Raw genomic sequence first — 20,225 nt, 5'->3', positions numbered from 1 at the left:
GACACTATTATCTATCAGAACCATTTGCCTCAACTCTCAAATAAAGACACAGAGTATCAGAATAGATGTATAAACAAGATCCAACATTCTGCGACATACAAGAAACAAACTTCAGCCACAAAGATAGACATTACCTCAGATTAAAGGTCTGGAAAAAGGTTTTCCAAGATAAGGGACCAAAGAAGCAAACTGGAGTAGTAATCCTAATATCTAATAAAATATATTTATCCAAAATAAATCAACATAGATGAGGAAGAACACTTCATTCTTATAAAAGGAAAAATCAACCACAACTCCTCTCAATCCTGTACATCCGTGCCCCAAATACAAGAGCACCATTATTTGTAAAAGAAACATTATTAAAGCTTAAATCACACATCAATTCCCCACATATTAATATTGGGAAACTTTAACACCCCATTCTCAGCAAACAACAGGTCATGAAAACAGAAACTAAATTAAGAAATAATGAAACTAACCCAAATCATGAACCAAATATATCTAATACATATCTTCAGAACTTTTCACCTAAGCTCAAAAGGATATACTTTTTTCCTTAGCACCCCACAGAACACTCTCCGAAATCAAACATATAGTCAGGTACAAAGAAGACCAAAGGGAATAAAATAAATTTGATTTACATTTAGAATTTTATATGCAACAAAATAGGAAAGATGTTTTCATCAAGACTGCCAAATACAAATAGCAAAAAACAAAAAACAAAAACTAGGAATCTAATATCTACATGATTCCTGAATGTCTCATGGTTCTGCTTGTTGTAGGTAGTTTATTGTATAAGTATGTAATAATAGAGATGTATATGTAAAAAATAAAAACCAAGAAAGAAGAAAAACAAATTATCATGAGGCACAGCACTCACATAATGCACACCTGAATAATTAAGGCTATGTAAACTGGCATTTTGTTTTTATTGCTTTTTTGTTGATCAAATACCACTAAATATATGATGAAATATTTTCTAATAAATGCCTTGGAAATGAAATAAAGAAAATTGACCTAACCCATTGTTTTTCATGGTTTCAAAGGATTATTGATATTCATTATTGAATTATTATTTTATTAAAATTAACAGGTACAGGGTGGATCCAAGATGGCGGTGAGCAGTGTGGACCATGTTTAGAAGCTCCAGTAAAGAATTCAGGGAATTGAACAGAATTCTGAACCAGGAACACCCAGGTCCCCACACTGCTACAGCAGAAGTGCTCCAAGGTTCGAAGGGACGAGGGTGCAGAGGACCTTCATGCCTCTGCACACAGGAGGAGAGTGGATTTTCACGGATCAGAGTGGCAGTGGTGGAGGCTGATGTTTGCAGCTCAGAGCCCTCCAGCAGAGGTGATTGGTGTAGTGGCTGGTGGGAGTTGCTGTGAGAGAAAGGACTCTGGGCAGAATTTGGGCCCCGTGACCCAAGCTGAACTTGGTGTGCAGCTCATGTCCTGAGATCCAAACTGGACTCAGTGCACAGTTTGGCTCCTGAGACCCAAGCTCAGCTCATCATGCAGTTCGGCTCCTGAGATTCTAGCTGAGCTCAGCGTGTAGTTTCAGCCCAGAGTCTCTAGCTGGAGTTGGCAGACAGGTTGGGCCCAGAGAATCTAACTGAACTCAGTGAGCTCAGTGTGTGGTTTGGGCCAACGACCCTGGTTAGACTCAGCACTAACTGGACTAAGTGCGTGGATTAGGCCGCAAACCCACTTAGGACCAGAGACATTAACTAGACTCAGTATGTATACAGTTTGGCCCCATGACACTAACCTGGACTCTGCAAGTGGTCTGGGTCTTGAACCACTACCAGGAACAACAGACCAAGGGACCATCAAAGCTCCATGACTAAGGAATACTCAGGAAGACAGGGAGTAGAGTGGCCATCAGACCACCTCCACCTGAACTTCTTCAGTCCCTATACAGCTCTGGTGCTACAAGAGGACCCAGAAGGTTGTTGACACTTTGCCCTGTCACATTCAGAGACCCAGGATGATTGCAAGACCCACAGTACAGGAAAGCTGGGGATCACTAGCTGTGAGAGTAAGAAATGATAGGGCTAGCCTCCTGCCGTCCAGATCAGTGAAGCATCAGAGCTTCCAGCCTAGGAAAATCCAGATAAAACATATGAATCTTTTATCAGACACCCTCCACCCAAATCTGGAAGCAACCTGTCAAAAACAGAGATGGCAAGATGACTAAAGGACAGCATAAAATCATACACACACATAAAAAAAAAAACAATATGGCATCTCCAGATCCCAGCTATCCCAAAGAAGAAAACTCAGAGAAATAAAACAAAACATAAATACAAGAAAATTACCTCAAATCCTTAGTAATGAGGATGATAATGGAGGATTTAAATAAAATTCATAATCAAATGCAGGAAGTTGCAGCCAAACATGTGGAAGACATAAAAGAGGCCCCATAAAGAGGCACAAGAAAAAATTCAGGAAAATACAAACAACCAGAATAAGGAAATCAACAAAACGGTTCAAGCTCTGAAGGCCTATAAAGAGGCAACTGTAAGAAACTCAGGAATATAAACAATCAGATGAATGAAATAAAAAATCAGTTCAAGATCTGAAGATGAAAATGGATTAAATTATAAACACAGACAGAAGAAAATTTGGAACATGAGAGAACAGAGAAGAAGGCTAGCAACACAGAGGCAAGCTTTTCTAACAGAATCCAAGAGGAACAAATCTCAGGTCTAGAAGATACAATCGTAGATCTTGAAGCAACCATTAAAAAAAACTGCTAAATCTGGAAAATTCCCGACATAAAACTTCCAAGAAATAAAGGAAACCATGAAAAGAAGAAATCTGAGAATAATAGGCATTGAAGAAAGAGACGATGTCAGACTCCAAGGGCCAGAAAATATTCTCAACAAAATCATAGAAGAAAACTTCCCCAATCTAAAGATAGAGATGCCTATAAACATACAAGAGGCCTACAGAACACCAAATAGAATAGACCAGAGGAGAAAAACTTCCTATCACATAATAATAAAAACACAAAATATACAGTACACAGAAAAAATATTAAATGCTGCAAGGGAAAAGGGACAAATACATTTAATGGCAAACCTATAAGAATTACACCCGACTTCTCAGCAGAGACCATAAAAGACAGAATGGCCTGGACACAGATCCTGGAAAACTTAAGAGACCACAGATGCCAGGCCAGACTACTTTACCCAGTAAAACTTTCAATAACCATTGACAGAGAAAGCAAATTAATTAATGACAAAAACAAATTCAAACAGTATCTATCCACAAATCCAGCATATAGAAGGTACTTGAAGGAGAACTCCATCCCAAAGGAACAAGCTACAACCAAAAGTACACAGGAAATAGATAGCTACACCATCGCAAAAACATAGCCACGTCAATGGTCTACTGGAACCAACATCAAAATTAAGACTCTTAACAGTAACTGGTCATTAATATCTCTCAACATTAATGGTCTCAATTCTCCAATAAAATGACACAGACTGACTGAATGGATGCATAAACAAGATCCAATATTCTTCTGCATCCAAGAAACACATCTCACCCATAACAATACACATTACCTCAGGGTAAAAGGTTGGAAAAAATATTCCAAGCAAATGATCAAAAGAAGCAAACAGGCATTGCCATTTTAATGTAAAACAAAATAGACTTTCAACCAAAATTAATCAAAAGAGATGAGGAAGGACAGTTCATACTCATCAAAGGTAAAGTCAACCAAGATGACATCGCAATTCTGAACATCTATGATCTCAATACAAGGGAACCCAAATTCACAAAAAATTTGTTAATGAAGCTTAAACCACACATTGATACACACACAAAAATAGTGAGAGAATTCAACACCACACTCACACTGAAAGATAGGTGATTGAAACAGAAACTAAGCTGAGAAATATCATCAATAACCAATGCCATGAATCAAATGGATCTAACAGATATCTATAGAACCTTTCACCCAAAGAAAAAGGAATATACTTTCTTCTCTGTACCCCATGGAATCATCTCCAAAATTGATCACATTGTAGGTTACGAAGGAAGCCTCAACATATACAAGAGGATTAAAATAATACCTTGTATCCTATCAGATCACCATGGACTTAGACTGCACTTGAACAACAACAGAAGTAATAAAAAGCCTACACGTATGTGGAAACTAAACAACTTTCTACTTAATGACACCTAGGTCAGGGAAGAAATAAAGAAAGAAATTAAGGACTTCCTGAAATTCAATTAAAATGAAGGAACAACATACCCATGTTTGTGGGATACATTGAAAGCAGTGCTAAGAGGAAAATTCATAGCACTAAGTGCCTTTAAAATGAAATTGGAAACACACCACATAATCAACTTAATGATACAACTGGATGCCCTAGAAAAAAAGCATAAACAACAAAGAGGAGTAGAGGGCTGCAAATAAACAAACTCAGGGCTGAAAGTAATAAGTTAGAAACTAAGAAAACAGTCCAACGAATCAACAAAAGCAAGGGCTGGCTCTCAGAGATAATCAACAAGATAGACAAACCATTAGCCAAACTAACTAAAAGCCAAAGAGACTGTATCCAAACCAACAAAATCAGAAGTGAAAAGGGAGACATAACATCAGACACTGAAGAAATAGAAAGAATCAGAAGAACCTACTTCAAAGGCATATATGCCACAAAATTTGATAATCTAAGGGAAATGGACTATTTTCTTGATCTATTTCACTTGCCAAAATTGAGTGATGAACAGATAAACAAGCTAAATAGTCCCATTTCCCCTACAGAAATAGAAGCAATCATTGATAGTCTCCCAACCAAAAAAAAAAAAAAAAGCCCAGGGCCAGATGGTTTCAGTGCAGAATTCTACTTGACCTTCAAGGGCAAGCTAATACTGATACTCTTCAAGCTACTCCAAAAGATAGAAATGGATGGAACATTACCAAATTCATTCTATGAGGCCATAGTCACATTGATACCTAAACCTCACAAAGGTCCAAAAAAGAAAGAGAATTTCAGACCAATTTCTCTTATGAATATTGATGCAAAAATACACAATAAAATACTTGCAAAATGAATACAAGTACCCATCAAAAATATCACTCACCATGACCATGTAAGCTTCATTCAAGGCATTCAGTGATGGTTTAATAAATGGAAATCTATCAATGTAATCCACCATATAAACAAACTGAAAATAAAATACTGCAGGATCATCTTGTTACATACAGAGGAGGCATTTGATAAAATCCAACACCCATTCGTGTTTAAAATTTTGGAGAGATCAGGGATAAAAGGCACATACCTCAACATAATAAAGGCTATATATAGCAAGCCAATAGCCAAAATCAAATTAAATGGTGAGATACTCAAAGAAATTCTCTAAAATTGGGAAAAAGGTAAGGCTGCCCACTCTCTCCATATCTCTTCAATATAGTACTCAATGTTCTAGCCAGAGCAATAAGACAAAAAAAGGAGATCAAGGGGATCAAAATGGGAAAGAAGGAAGTCAAATTATCCCTATTCGCAGATGATATGATAGTGCACATAAGAGACCCCCAAAATTCCACCAGAGAACTCCTGTAGCTGATAAACACCTTCAGCAAATTGGCTGGATACAAAACTAACTAAAAAAAAAAAAAACCCTGTATCATTCCTATTCACAAATGACAAGCTTTCAGAGGACAAAATTAGGAAATCCACACCCTTCATATTAGCCACAAGCAAAACGAAATATTTAAGAGTTACTCTAACCAAGCAAGTGAAGGACTTGTTTGAAAAAACTTCAAAACTCTGAAGAAAAAGATTGAAGGTGACATGAGAAGATGGAATGATATTTCCTGCACATGGATCGGGAGAATTAACAGAGTAAAAATGGCCATCTTACCAAAAGCAATTTACAGATTCAGTGCAATCCCTATCAAAATACCTACACAACTTTTTAAAGACATTGAAATTTCAATTCTCAACCTCATGTGGAAAACAAAACACCCAGAATAGCTAAAAACAATCTTGTACAATAAAAGATCCTATAAAGGAATCTCCATACCTGATCTCAAGCTGTATTATAAAGCAACAGTTATTATAACAACATGGTACTGGCTCTGCAACAGGCTGGTTGATCTGTGGAATTGAATTGAAGACCCAGATATGAACCCACACACATATGGTCACTTGATTTTTGAGAAAGAAGTCAAATCCACTCAATTGAAAAAGGATAGCATCTTCACAAATGCTGCTGGTCTAACTGGATGTCTATGTGTAAAAAAATGCAGTTGGACAATTTTTTGTCACCTTGCACAAAACTCAAATCCAAGTGGATCAAAGAATTCAATATAAAAACAGAGATACTAAGTCAGTTAGAAAAAAAATTGAGGAGGAGCCTGGAACACATTGGCACAGGAGACAACTTCCTGAACAGAACTCCAACAGCCCAAGCCTTAATGTCAACAATAAATAAATGGGACCTCATGAGGCTGAGAAGCTTCTGTAAGGCAGGAGACACTGTCAAGAGAACAAAGCGACAGCTTATATACCAGGAAAAAATCTTCAACAACTGTATATCTGACAAAGGTCTAATGTCCACAATATATAAAGAACTCATGAACCTAAACACCGCCAAACCAAATAATCCAATTGAGAAATTGGGCTTGGAACTAAACAGAATTCTCAACAGAGGAATATCAAAAGCCTGAGAAACACTTAAAGAATTCCTCCTTAGTCATCAGGGGAATGCAAATCAAAACAACTCTGAGATTCCATCTTACACCCATCAGAACGGCTTAGATAAAAAATTCAAGTGACACCACTTGCTTGTGAGGATGTGGGGAGAGAGAAACACTCCTTCATTGCTGGTGGGAATGCAAACTAGTACAGCCACTTTGGAAATCTTTCTGTGGCTATCTCAGAAAACTGGGAATAAGCCTTCCTCAAGACCCAGGTATTCCACTCTTTGGAATATACCCAGAAGATGCTCCAGCGCACAATAAGAACATTGGTTCAACCATGTTCATAGCAGCCTGCTTGATAATAGACAGATCATGGTAACAGCCTAAATATCTCTTTATAGAAGAATGGATATAGAAACTGTGGTACATTTACACTATGGAATACTACTCAGCTATTAATAACAAGGGGTTCAAGAAATTTGTGCATAAATAAATTGAACTAGAAATGATCATTATAAGTGAGTTAACCCAAAAGCAGAAAGAGTCAAATGGTATATACTCATTTCTATCTGCACACTAGCCCAAGGAGCATGTCCCATGAAAGTATTCACTTACCAGGAAACTGGGACAGAGGGGAGAGACATCGTATTTGGAATCTAGATGAGAGAAGCATGACGGAGTGCAAAGTAGAAGGATCTAGAGGGTCCTAGAAACCTACAAAAATAACTTTATGATAGGCAGATTTGTGCTCAGGGGTTCCACTCAAACTATGGCTCCAACCAAGTACAATACAGGCAGTAAACTTCATACCTCTACAGAAATCTAGCCAATAGACAGGACATTCTCCAAAATTGAGTGGAGAGTGGGATCTGACATTCACATGAACTCTGGTGCCCTATGTTTGACCACGTCCCCTGGATGGGGAGACCTGGTGGCACACAGAGGTTGGATAGCAGGCTACCAAGAAGAGACTTGATACCCTATGAGCACATACAGTGGGAGGAAGTCCCCCTCAGTCACAATCATAAGGGAGTGTAGTAAGAGGAAAATGGGAGCGAGGGAGGAATGGGAGGATACATGGGATGGGATAACCATTGAGATGTATTATGAATAAATTAAAAAATGAAAATAAAAATTATCAGGTACTCATTAACTAGCTTTATACCCAAATAACCACACACAGAGAGAAAGATCAATTTAATTGGCTGATAGCATAATTCTGGCAAATAATTCTAAAGCACCACCATTCTAAACCACCAGGCTAGTATAGTTTCCTCCTATTCTGATTTTCCACTTTATACGTGCTTTTAAATCCTCTCTTAGGCCAAGTTAATTTCTCCTCATTTTCCCCATATTCTACCTATGGTTCCATCCTCTCCTTCATCTCTTTTCCATCCTTGCACTAGATCAGAGTGCCCCACATTATTCTCTTTTATTGATCAGCTTGGCTAGAGTATAAGTGGTGATGTTTTTACACAAACTTGAAACAGGAGATACTTAGAATAAACCTAACTATACAGTGGGATGATTGATACAGATATTGGGGTATAGAAATCAGCATTTGAATAAGCAAAGGCAAACTATATACTGTCCACAAGAACATCATGCCAACATTTCTCAATTTAAGTCCAATATAATGCTCCTTTTCTTTCAACAGTATACTAATATACAATAATAATTATCACACATTTATGAAAACTATCAGGCAAGATATATATTCACGTTGTCCAATCCATATGCATTCAGCAACGAAAAGACATTTTATTTATCCTATTTATAAGAGTCCACAGTTTTTCAACTAAATCAATTTTGATCATATCTCATCTCTATCAACATAAAATATCTATTTAGATCTAAAAGTATCTTCCCAACTTCTAAGCAACTAAGCTTGATTTTTAAAACTAAAGTATCTGTTCTTCAACCCCATCAGATACTTGAGAAAGAATAAAGTAAATTAGTTGAGCAAACAGGAAGGGCAAGTTAGCAGCTTCCAAAATAAAAAAAATGACAGAAGCAATGTGTTGTCTCGATAGTCCACCAAAAACTTTTTATAATGTTAGACCATCATCTTCAACTTTCTGGCCCAGATTATCTGGCATACACTATTGAAGACTTGTTTACTCTGTCTTGGCAGAGTTTGGACATGAACTCCATCTGCATTCAAGCTTGGCCACTTGAGATAGGATTTTGTCTGTAGCATAAACAAGAACATTTTTTTTGTCCAGTGGCTTGTTTGTCATATTTGAAACCATCTACATAAGGAAGTTCTTTGATGCTCATCATATTCTTTGAGTTAGGCTCTGTACTGCTAAGAGTGGAAATGTCTGATTATCAAAGCATCTTTAAGATAATATTGTTTTAAATGTAATATTAAGTAGGGCTCTGAGGTTTTTGAAGACTTTATTTATTTATTTTTATATGATCTATATATCTATAAAATTATATCTATCTGTTAAACCTAGGATGTATATCTCTGTGCTAAATTTGACATGACCATGAATCTGGTTGACTACTTATTAGCTTGCATTATTTAATTATCCTAAACATTCAGCAATGGAATTTTAAAAGTATTGGAAATAAATGTTACTTTTTAAATGAGTTGTTTGGGTACAATACCTCAACCTAGAGTAGAAATATATATGTATAATGTGTGTGAAGAATATCTTTACATTTGAATTATTTACCAACGTATCAAAAATAAACTTACTTTTGAATTAATACATGAAATTATCTAAGAATGAATTAAAAATAATCTTATTTCTGAATAATATTAAGGCCCTAAATTGAGGAGTAGATTCAATAATCTACTTTTTGTCCTATCATTTCTACATATTTTCTATATGCCCCCAACTTTTTTAAACCCTATCTACATACCTAATAAAAAAGAAAGATAAATGAAAAGAAAAGAGAAAGATACCTGAGATCAACCTCATTTTTTCTCTGAAAAAAACCAGTAATAACATATAACCAAGTTCCAATGTCAATGAATATCCTTAGCCCAAGAAAACACCCCAAAACACAACCTACCTGCTTAAGGGTAGGTTATTCTTTTTATAATGCTGCTTCTTTGTTGCTTTGGGGGCATAGGATACATTTAGTAGCACAAAAAATTAGAAAAAATGGTTAATCAAGCTAGCAATAACATTTGTTGTCCAATATCTAAATGATGAGAAATTCCTTATTGGAGGAGTCTGAAATACAAGGCCAATTGAGATTAGCAACTTTCTCTGAAGTTGTCCCTTTGAGCAGGCTCTGACAAGGAACAGCAAATGAAGTACTTGTGCCTGGAACACTCAGGGTGCTGGAACAGTGTGTCAGGTCTGATACAACTTCAGTGTCCACTTTTGTTGTTGGTCTGAGAGCATATATTTTCTCCAACCATTATACAGTTCTGAAATTATAAATGTTTGAGCTCAGCAGAATGTACAAATCAATTAAGGATGATTTTCTGTTCTTTGTGAGAGCAGAAGAAAGAACATTCATATATAGATCTGTTTTATTTTTACCTTTCTCAAAGAGGATGTATGATATTACCATTATCAAAGAATATACAATCATTATCTTATTAAAATCAAAGCAAGATTGTAAGATCTAAATGTCCTTCTCTGTGCTCTGTGGCAGCTGATGCATAGTCTAGCCAACGCCTGTTTTGTGAGAGGAGGTCTCCTGTTTTAAAGACTGGCCAGTTGCCCTGACCAATTGAAAAGGCATCATGTTTTAAATAAACTTTAAGTAAATAACTTTTAATTTCAGTATTCGAGCATATTACTGGTATTTTGTACCTGTTTAGAGGTTTGGACTTGATTTTGTATATTGGCAAATTTTGTCCTACCCTTTTCAATATGGAATGTGTAGTTACAACTTTATTGCCAAACTTATGTAAACTTCTTTATTTTTAAAGTTTAAGTATAACCTAGGCATTTTGTACCTGGGTTTTTTATTTGTTGTACCTATCATTTCCCTGGCCTCTTTTTCACATGGAATTGGCCAATACACTTTTTATCCTTCAAGTTTTGGGGCATAAATTTGAGTGGCATGATTTTGCTGCCTATAAATTCCTGTGGACATAATTTGCCCCACAGGAGAAAGTGTCTCACTTTAAAGGAACACTCCAATGTTAGACCAATGAGACTTCTCATATTGAGCAGAACTCAAAAGCTTACAACATTTTTTGCACAGTTTTACATGTAGCTTTCATGAACCTCTCCAAGGCTAATTTTTAGAAGTATGAAAGTTTAAACAGACCATTTTTTCTTTAGAAATGAGGCTTATAAAAGTGGATTCTCAGCAGGTGGTCCCTGCCTTTTTTCCATGGTGTAAATAAGCTGAAATAAAACTCTTAGAGATCTGCCTTTCTCTCACTTTTCTGCGTTAAGATGAAAGGCCTCTGCTATAAATGCCCTGTTCTCAAATCCAATTAAAATCTTTAAAATTCTCATGTTTTATGTTTGTCAAACAATAGAAATATTTTCTCTATTTCTTCTATAGGAAAAAAAATTTCAAAGTCCAAGAAAAGAGAACATATACAGGGGGAGGTAATCCCCCTCAGGAACAGTCATAGGGGAGGGGAGTAAGGGGAAAATGGGAAGGAGGGAAGAATGGGAGGATACAAGGGATGGGATAACCATTGAGATGTAACAAGAATAGATTAATAAAGGAGAAAAAAAAGTAAAAAAAAACCAATTATGTTATGTAAACAGAAAAAAAAGAATATAATTTGAAGCAGATGGTTAGATGCTTTGTTAAAATTCATGTATACTAACACAAGCACTCATATTGCAAATATAACTAAATTTTTAGCTTAACTTTATACTTAACACAATCCTATAATGATGAATATATTCAAAAGAACTGCAGTATGTTTGTGGCAAATTTGCTCATATTTACATTACTTAGACATATTTTATCAAATATTTTGAAACAGAACAACTAAATTCTTTTATTTTTTAATAGTTTAATTATCTTTATTTTGAAAGTTTTCTTTTGACAAGGGTGTCCATTTTGTATCTCTTATACACATTCAGTTTGCAGTTTGCATTCAGATTTTATATATTACTCATATAATTTTCAGTGACATAAATTTATCTTACCTGCCATGTTCCATTGCGGTAAACTGCTCAGCTTACTCTACAGATAGAGCCTGGAGACACTAACTTAAACCCACTCGAGAAGATGCAGTGTTTGTAGTAATTATTGAAGTCTTTTTCAAATGGCATCACATCTCACATCCAGTTCATGTGTTGTAAATGTATTTATATTCTGAAGTCAGCTTACTTTTATGTTGGATGCTTTACTTGGATATCCAAAAAAGAAAAACTGAACAAATTCTGTTTGTTTACTATGCGGAAGCCTAAAATTTATATCATGTGTGTACATTCATTTGGAGATGGAAATAACAAGACTGACTGACAGAAAGATCCTCTCGTGTCCTAAGCTTAGAAATGCACTAACATGCCTTAACATACTGAATCTATCCATCTTAGGGAAATGAACAATAAAGTTCAAATGTCACGAAAAAAAATTCTAAGTTTTGGGCCAGTTGTACCATTTCAGGCCACAATGCTGGAACACCGTCAACTATTTATTTGTCGCTAAAAATGTATAGACAGAGTTTAATTTAAGCTCACATTGTTATTAGGAAGACCAAGTTTTCTTTCTGCCTTTGTATTTTCTGTAATTTATCCTTGTATCTCTTGGATTTCTTCCTACTTTTTTCCTGAACTTTCCTAAAAAAGGTGTGGAAACTTGTGAGCCCCATTAATCACATTACAAGTAGATCCATAGCAGCAGCCCAAACAAAGCCAGGAATGATCCAAGCACTCTCTGCTATGATCTTTTTCAGGTGCAGTTTTAGTCCTATCTTTGTTTAGAAGGCTGCCCTTTTCCCCATTTGGTCTCTCCTGCAGTGTGAGAGCTGAGCTGAAAGTGGCAGCTGGGTTTATTTTGTTACCTACCTGCAGTAGGCTGGCTATTGTTCACAGGCATGTCTAAAAGTCCCTCTTAAATGGATATATAGGAGACAGTTTTGAACCTGGGATTTTTTTAAAGTTTTAAGCTTGGGTTGTCTTGTTGTGAGCTTAAATCCCCTGTTAAATATATGGCACACCAGGTCCAAGAACAGTGAAGAGAACAGAACAGAAAATCTTGGATGATCAACAGTAGGGAGAAATGAGCAGGTCATAAGGAGATGAAGGAAAACAAACCACTGGGGAACATCTGGCTATAGCAACTAGCTCTTGAGGAGAGGTTGAGGAATGGGAAAAATACTAGACCCAGGCATATGAGGTATAAATTGAAGATCTTAAAACCTAGGAGAACTTTATTTTTATGTTTCTTTCACATGCTTACTGTTTATGTCTCTCTTATTGTTCTCTTTTGTTACCAGTTTACTGTTACTCCTTGAGCCAGCTCCAGTACTTTATTTAAAGTGAAGTTCATTATTTTTCCTTACAGATTACACCATGATTTTTCTCATCTTTTACAATCAAAAGACACTTAAAAACTCTGGAAAGCAAGAGAACAGTCTAACAAGGAAATACAAATAGTTCTGTATAACCTACAATAAGCCACACAGCAAAAATCAATCAATTTCCAAGCAGTGGTCAGAATAACCTGATTATTATTTCTAGAACAATACGTTGGAAAGTTTAATCATACATTTCCCAAGACTAAAGCTAGTGTCTCTATACGATTGTCATAGCAACATAGCTTGAGCTAAATGTTCTGTAATAAAGAAAAACTTGACTTAATCCCACTCCCAAACCAACAGGTGTGCTATCTAAGTCTAATCTAACTATAAAAGGGTCCTCTATTATAAAATATGTGTAAAGCATAACATTCCAAGCCCACCTTCTATTGCTCTCAACCCATATTTTAAAGAAAATATTCTACAGCTAATAGTGTCTAGCCAGGTACGCTTATGTCAAGGTCCTAACTATTCTTCCTGCAGATTCTGCTTGGGTGCTCATAGTCAGACCAAAGAACTTAATCATTTTCATGAGCTTTTGGCCAGATGCCTTCTTTCAACACTCTCTGTGGGACCTGAAATTTTTCCTGCCTATAAGGTGGGAATGAAAAGTGAAAACTGAAAAGAAATGCTGGGGAAATGGTTCAATGGAAATGTTTGCCACACAATATTAAGAACATGAATTCTAATCCATAGAACCCATATAATACCTATGTAGTTATACACATTTGTTATTGTAGTATTATTGTGGAATAGATGGTAGAAATACAAAGGAGAACCCCTACAATAACATAGGGTCTCTTCATTATTTGAAGTTTTAACTACAATGAGACCCTATGTGAAATGTGGATTGTACTATCTAGATTTGTGTCAACTTAACACAAGTTAGTCATAATAGAAGAATGGGTCTCACTTAAGAAAATGTCTGTATAAATTCAAGATGTAGGCAAAACTTTAGCACATTTTTAAAAATAATGATTGATGGGGGAAAGTTCCGTTCATTGTGAGTGGTATCATCTGTGGTCTGGTCAACCTGGGTTTTATGAGAAAGCAGGCTGAGCAAGGCATTAGATCAAAACAATAAGCAGCATGCTTTTTTTGTCCCTAAATGAGCTCCTGACTCCAAGTCCTTAGCCTGTATAAGGTTTTGTCATGATGTTCATTAATGATGAGCTATGAAGTGGAAGCCTAATACCTACAAACCTTTCCTTCTCAAGTTTCTTTTGTTATGATATTTCATCAAAGGATATGAATCCAACTAACTAAGACATGGAGGAAGGGTTGAGTTAACACTAGAGGTCATTCACTGAGCTTCACCTGTGCACTGTGAAGCATCTGCTCCTTCGCTTACATAAACAAATATGTGCACTTGGGTATACATAAAGTGTTGGCACAGATCAGTTGAAGGAACTTTGTTCACAGAGTCACAACATTTGGAGGGAGGGGAACACATTTTCTTATGTCCTTGATTCTGTTTTCCCTAATGTTTGCATTTCTTAGTACCTTTGGCAACTTGTCAGTATTGGTACACTACTAATGAAAACACTGATGTTACTTACATAATTTCATCTACTCATATATAATTTGTATTACCTATTGGGAAGATGAAATTAAGAATCATGTAGTCCACTTCAAAAGCTGTAGAGGTGAGCAGTTAAAAATCATTTCCAGTAAAATATTATTTTAATATAAACTCAAAATCATAATAATGTAGACCAAAATTATATATAAATTATGACCATGTTATATACTGGTGTACATTTTAACAAATATTTTATGAACGATCATTTGCCCTGATTGTTTTGAGGATAATATATATATTTAAAGGCATGGAAAATTATTTAGTCAGTAAAGTGCTTGTCACTCTAATCCCATGTAAAAAGCTTGACATAATACTAAAATCTGAGACAGAAATAGATGGTTGTGCAATGCTTAAAAATAAGAAAGCCTAGTCATCTGTGAGCTCTGTTTCAGTGAGAAACTCTGTCTCAAACAATAAATTAGAAATCTATTAAGGAAGCTATACTACCACTATCTCTGGCCAGCGCAGGCATACACATTCACCTATATGTATCCATATAACACACAAACATTCATATGTTTGTGTGTTTTAAAACATTTTTAATATTTCTGTATTTAAAGTTGTGTATGAAGTAGAAAATACTAATCCTTATACCCTCATATTTTTATGACTAGATATCATTCACTTACTTTCTTGTCAATATTGCATATTCATATTCAGTTAGTAATAAAAAAGAAAAATGCATACTGTGAAAATAACTTTGTGTCATGTATTTGTTTACCATATTTAAATAATAAAATCAGTCAATGAGCAAAAATATATTGAATATGTTGGCATATGCAGAGTGTAAATGAAGTAAGTTTTTTCTAGCTAAACCAGATTTTAAATATAATTTGGTAGCTGTCTTTCTTAAAGACACAGATACTCGGGAGTTCCAAGATGGTGGTGCTTATCACACACTGTATCTTGTCTACTGCAAGGAGACCAAGGAGTGGATTGAGAGACACAGACTGCAAGAACTGGAGAACGCTAGGTGAGTGGGGTCCTTCATAAGCCCACAGGTGGGCTTGGCCTTGGGCCAAATAACAGCCCACAGAGGACCTGAATACACTCTTCAGATTTTGGAACTGAACCCACCTGTAGACTACAGCTGGCCTCTATAGCCCAGGCACAGTGTGTGCAATGGTGGAACACCAGGGCCCCTGGCCTGGGAAAGTCTCAGGGAAACAAGTGAATATGTCCTTGGACACTGCCACCCACACCACTCTAGTCCACTGGGAGCCCCGGAGGCCACAGTGAAGCCCACAATACCCAGAAACAGCATGCACAGTCTAGGCGGTCTTACTGGAGCAAGGCAGCCCAGAAACAGTGTGTGCAGTCTAGGTAGGTCTAGCTAGAGCCAGGCAGCTGGTCTCAGTGGACTGACCCTGCAAAATTGGGCTGATAGAACCCAGCAAGGACAGTCCTCATGGCCTGGCAGGGACTCCCATGCTTATAGGAGAAGGTGGACTGCCATGAGGGTCTGAATTGCAGCCACTGTGCAGGGGCATTGAGCCACCAAAGGTGTGCAATCTAGGCTGGTCTGCTATCTAGAGTGATATGGACAGGAACCTGTTGTGGGCCATGGCAGACCGGGCTTGGACAATTGGACAGAAAAAGCCACACTTGCCACAGCCTGGCAGGGACTCCCATGCTTGTGGGAGAAACTGGACTGCCCTGGGTGTCTGGAAGGGAGTCTGAATTTTAGCTGTGGCTCCTTGGGACTGAGCAGCCAAGGATGTCTGCTCTAGACTAGTCCTTTCTCTAGACTGCTCCAAGAAGGAACTTATCTGTGGACCATGGCAGACCAGGCCTGGACAATTACACAGATAAAGCCACGGTCTTCTACACAGTTAGGAGAGGCTGGACTACCCCGAGGGGTTGGGACAGAAAAATAAACAGTGGCTCCCAATACAGCTAGTCTGAATCCCCTCAGTAGCATGAACAGAATCAGGTAGATGCCTACCTCTGCTAACCCAGTCAGGAACTTGTGTAGAACAAAGTCTCCTGTAGCAGAAACCAGGTCACCTGCCTGTTCCAGAGAAGAACTCCTTGATCCCCAAAGGGATCACTCACAAACTAACCACTCTCAATGACCAGTGAATAACACCAGAAGCTACCACACAACATCAGAAATAGCAAGATGACTAAAGGAACACATAGAATTCCAACAACAATACCAAAACAACTTTTCATCTCAATATCCCAGATATCCCAAAGAAAGTAACCCTAAGAACTCAAACACAATCAAAATACCAGAAAATGAGCTCAAATGCTTAGTAATGAAGATAATAATGCAGGAAACCATTAAAATCCATAATCAAATGCAGGAAGATGCAGCCAAACAGGTGGAAGTCATAAAAGAAGCCTACAGAGAGGCACTGGAAATAATTCAAGAAAATACCAACAACAAGATGAAGGAAATAAATAAAACAGTCCAAAATCTGAAGATGGAAAATAGAAAGAGTGATAAAAGCACAGATAGAAGAAAAGCAGAATGAGAGACCTTGGAGAAGAAAGTAAGCAACACAGAAGTAGGCTTCTCTAACAGAAACCAAAAAATGGAGCAACGAATCTCGGGACTAGAAAATACAGTTGTAGAACTCGAAACAACCATCAAAGAAAATGTTAAATCTTAAAAATTTCTGACACAGAAATAACAAGAAATCAAGAACACCATGAAAAGACAAAACCTGAGAATAATGGACATCAAGGAAAGAGAAGAGACCCAAATCCAAGGCCTAGAAAATATCTTCCAAAAAATCATAGAAGAAAATTTCCCCAATTTAAAGAAGGAGATGCATATAAACATACAAGAGGCTTACAAAATACCAAACAGAATAGACCAGAAAAGAAGATCTTCCCAACACATAATAATAAAAACAGAAAATATAAAGGACAAACAAAAATATTAAAAGCAGCAAGAGAAAAAGGCAAAGTAACATAATGGCAAACCTGTCAGAATTACACGTGACTGCCAACATTGAATCAAGATTAGACAAAAAAATTAAATAGTCCTATTTCTCCTATAGAAATAGAACCACTCATTGATAGTCTCCCAACACCAACAACAATCAAGACCAGAGCCAGATAGTTTTCATGAGGAATTCTACTGGACCTTCAAAGAAGAGTAAATACTGATATGTTTCAAGCTACTCCAAAAGATAGAAACAGATGGAACATTACCAAATTCATTATATGAGGCCATAGTCACATTGATACTTAAATCTCCCAAAGACCCAACAAAAAGAGAATTTCAGACCAGTTTCTCCTATGAACACTGATGCAAAAACCCAATTAAATACTCACAAAACAAATACATGAACATATCAAAGTTATCATTCACCATGACCAGGTAGGAGTCATTCCATGCTTGCAGGGATGGTTTAATATATGGAAATCCATCAATTTAATCCACCATATAAACAAACCAAAAGTAAAAAAACCATATGATCACCTCCTTAGATGTAGAAAAAGCATTTGACAAAATGCAACACCCATTAATATTTAAAGTTTTGGAGAGATCGGGAATACAGGCACATACCTAAACATAATAAAGGCTACATGCAGCAAGCCAATAGTCAACATCAAATTAATTCCTCTAAAGAGGAAATTAAATCCCCCAAAGAAATTCCTCTAAAATCAGGGACCAGAAAAGGCTACCCACTTTCTCAATATCTCTTCAATATAGTTCTTGAAGATCTAGCTAGAGCAATAAGAAACCAAAAGGAGATCAAGGGTATCCAAATGGGAGAGGAGGAAGTGAAATTATCCCTATTTGCAGATGCTATGACATTGTACATAAGTGACCCCAAAATCCCACTAGAGAATTCCTACAGCTGATAAACACCTTCATCAAATTGGCTGGATACAAAATTAACTAAAGAAAAGTAAGTAGCCTTCCTATATACAAATTAAAACATGCAGAGGAAGAAATTAGGAAAACTACATACTTTAAGATAGCCACGAGCAATATAAAATATCTAGGAATAACTCTAAACAAGCAAGTGAAGGACTTGTTTGAAAAAAAAAACCTTAAACCTCTGAAATAAGAGATTGAACATGACATCAGAAGATTAAGGGGTCTCCCTTGTTTGTAGAGCAGGAGAATTAACATAGTAAAAATGTCCATCCTACCAAAAGCAATTTACAGATTCAATGTAATCCCAATCAAAATACCTACACAACATTTTAAAGACATTGAAAGATCAATTCTTGACTTCATATGGAAAAACCAAAAACCAGAATAGCCAAAACCATCCTATACAATTAAAGATCTTCAGAAGGAATTTCCATACCTGATCTCAAGCTGTACTATAGAGCATCAGTAATTTAAACAGCATGGTACTTGCATAGCAATAGGCTGGTTGATCAATGGAAACAAATCAAAGACCCAGAAATGAATCTGTACATATTGTCACTTGATTTTTGACAAAGAAGCCAAATCTATTCAATGGAAAAAGGATAGCATATTCAACAAATGGTGTTGGTCTAACTGGATGTCTACATGTAGAAAAATGCAATTGTACCCATATTCATTACCATGCACAAAACCCAAATCCAAGTGTATTAAAGACCTCAACATAAAACCAGACACATTAAACTGTTTAGAAGAAAGGGTGTGGAAGAGCCTGGAACACATTGGCACAGGAGACAATTTCCTGAACAGAACTGGGAAATGACTGTAACCAACCTTACATGTGACAAAGGTCTAATATCCAAAATATATTAAGACCTCAAGAAATTAAACACCAGCATAACAAGTAAACCAATTGAGAAATGGGACTCAGAACTAAACAGAGAATTCTCAACAAAGGAACATTGAATGACTGAGAAACACCTAAAGAAATGCTCAATGTCTTTAGTCATCAGAGAAATGCAAATTAAAACAACCCTGAGATTCCATATTACACACAACAGAATGGCTAAGAAAAAAAGTTCAAGTGACAAGACATGCTGGTGAGCATGTGAAGAAAGAGGAACACTCTTTCATTGCTGGTTGGAATGCAAACTTGTAAAACCACTTTGGAAATCTATTTCATGATTTTCAGAAAACTGGCAATAGGGCTTCCTCAAAATCCAGCTATTCAACTCCTTGGGATATACCCAGAAAATGCTTTACCACACAACAAGGACATACGCTCAACTATGTTTATAGAAGCCTTATTCATAATAGCCAGAACCTGGAAACAGCCTAAATGCTCCTCAGATGAAGAATGGTTAAAGAAACTGTGGTTCATTTATACTATGGAATATTATTCAGCTATGAAAAACAAGGAAATCCTGAAATTTGTGGACAAATGGATGGGACTAGAAATGATCATAATGAGTGAGTTAACCCAGAAGCAGAAACACACACACAGTATGTACTCACTTATAATTGGGCACTAGTCCAAAAGTCACATCCTACGAAAGTCTTCACTTTCCAGGAGATTGGGATAGATGTGAGGACATCCTACTGAGACTTTAGGTAAGAGAAATATAGAAGTTGGATAAATAGAAGGACACAGAGGGTCCTAGAAACCTACAATAATAACA

The sequence above is a fragment of the Acomys minous genome (assembly GCF_964271855.1).
Source record: "Acomys minous genome assembly, chromosome: 3".
Classification (NCBI taxonomy): Eukaryota; Metazoa; Chordata; class Mammalia; order Rodentia; family Muridae; genus Acomys; species Acomys minous.
Note: the sequence above shows the minus strand (reverse complement) of the source record.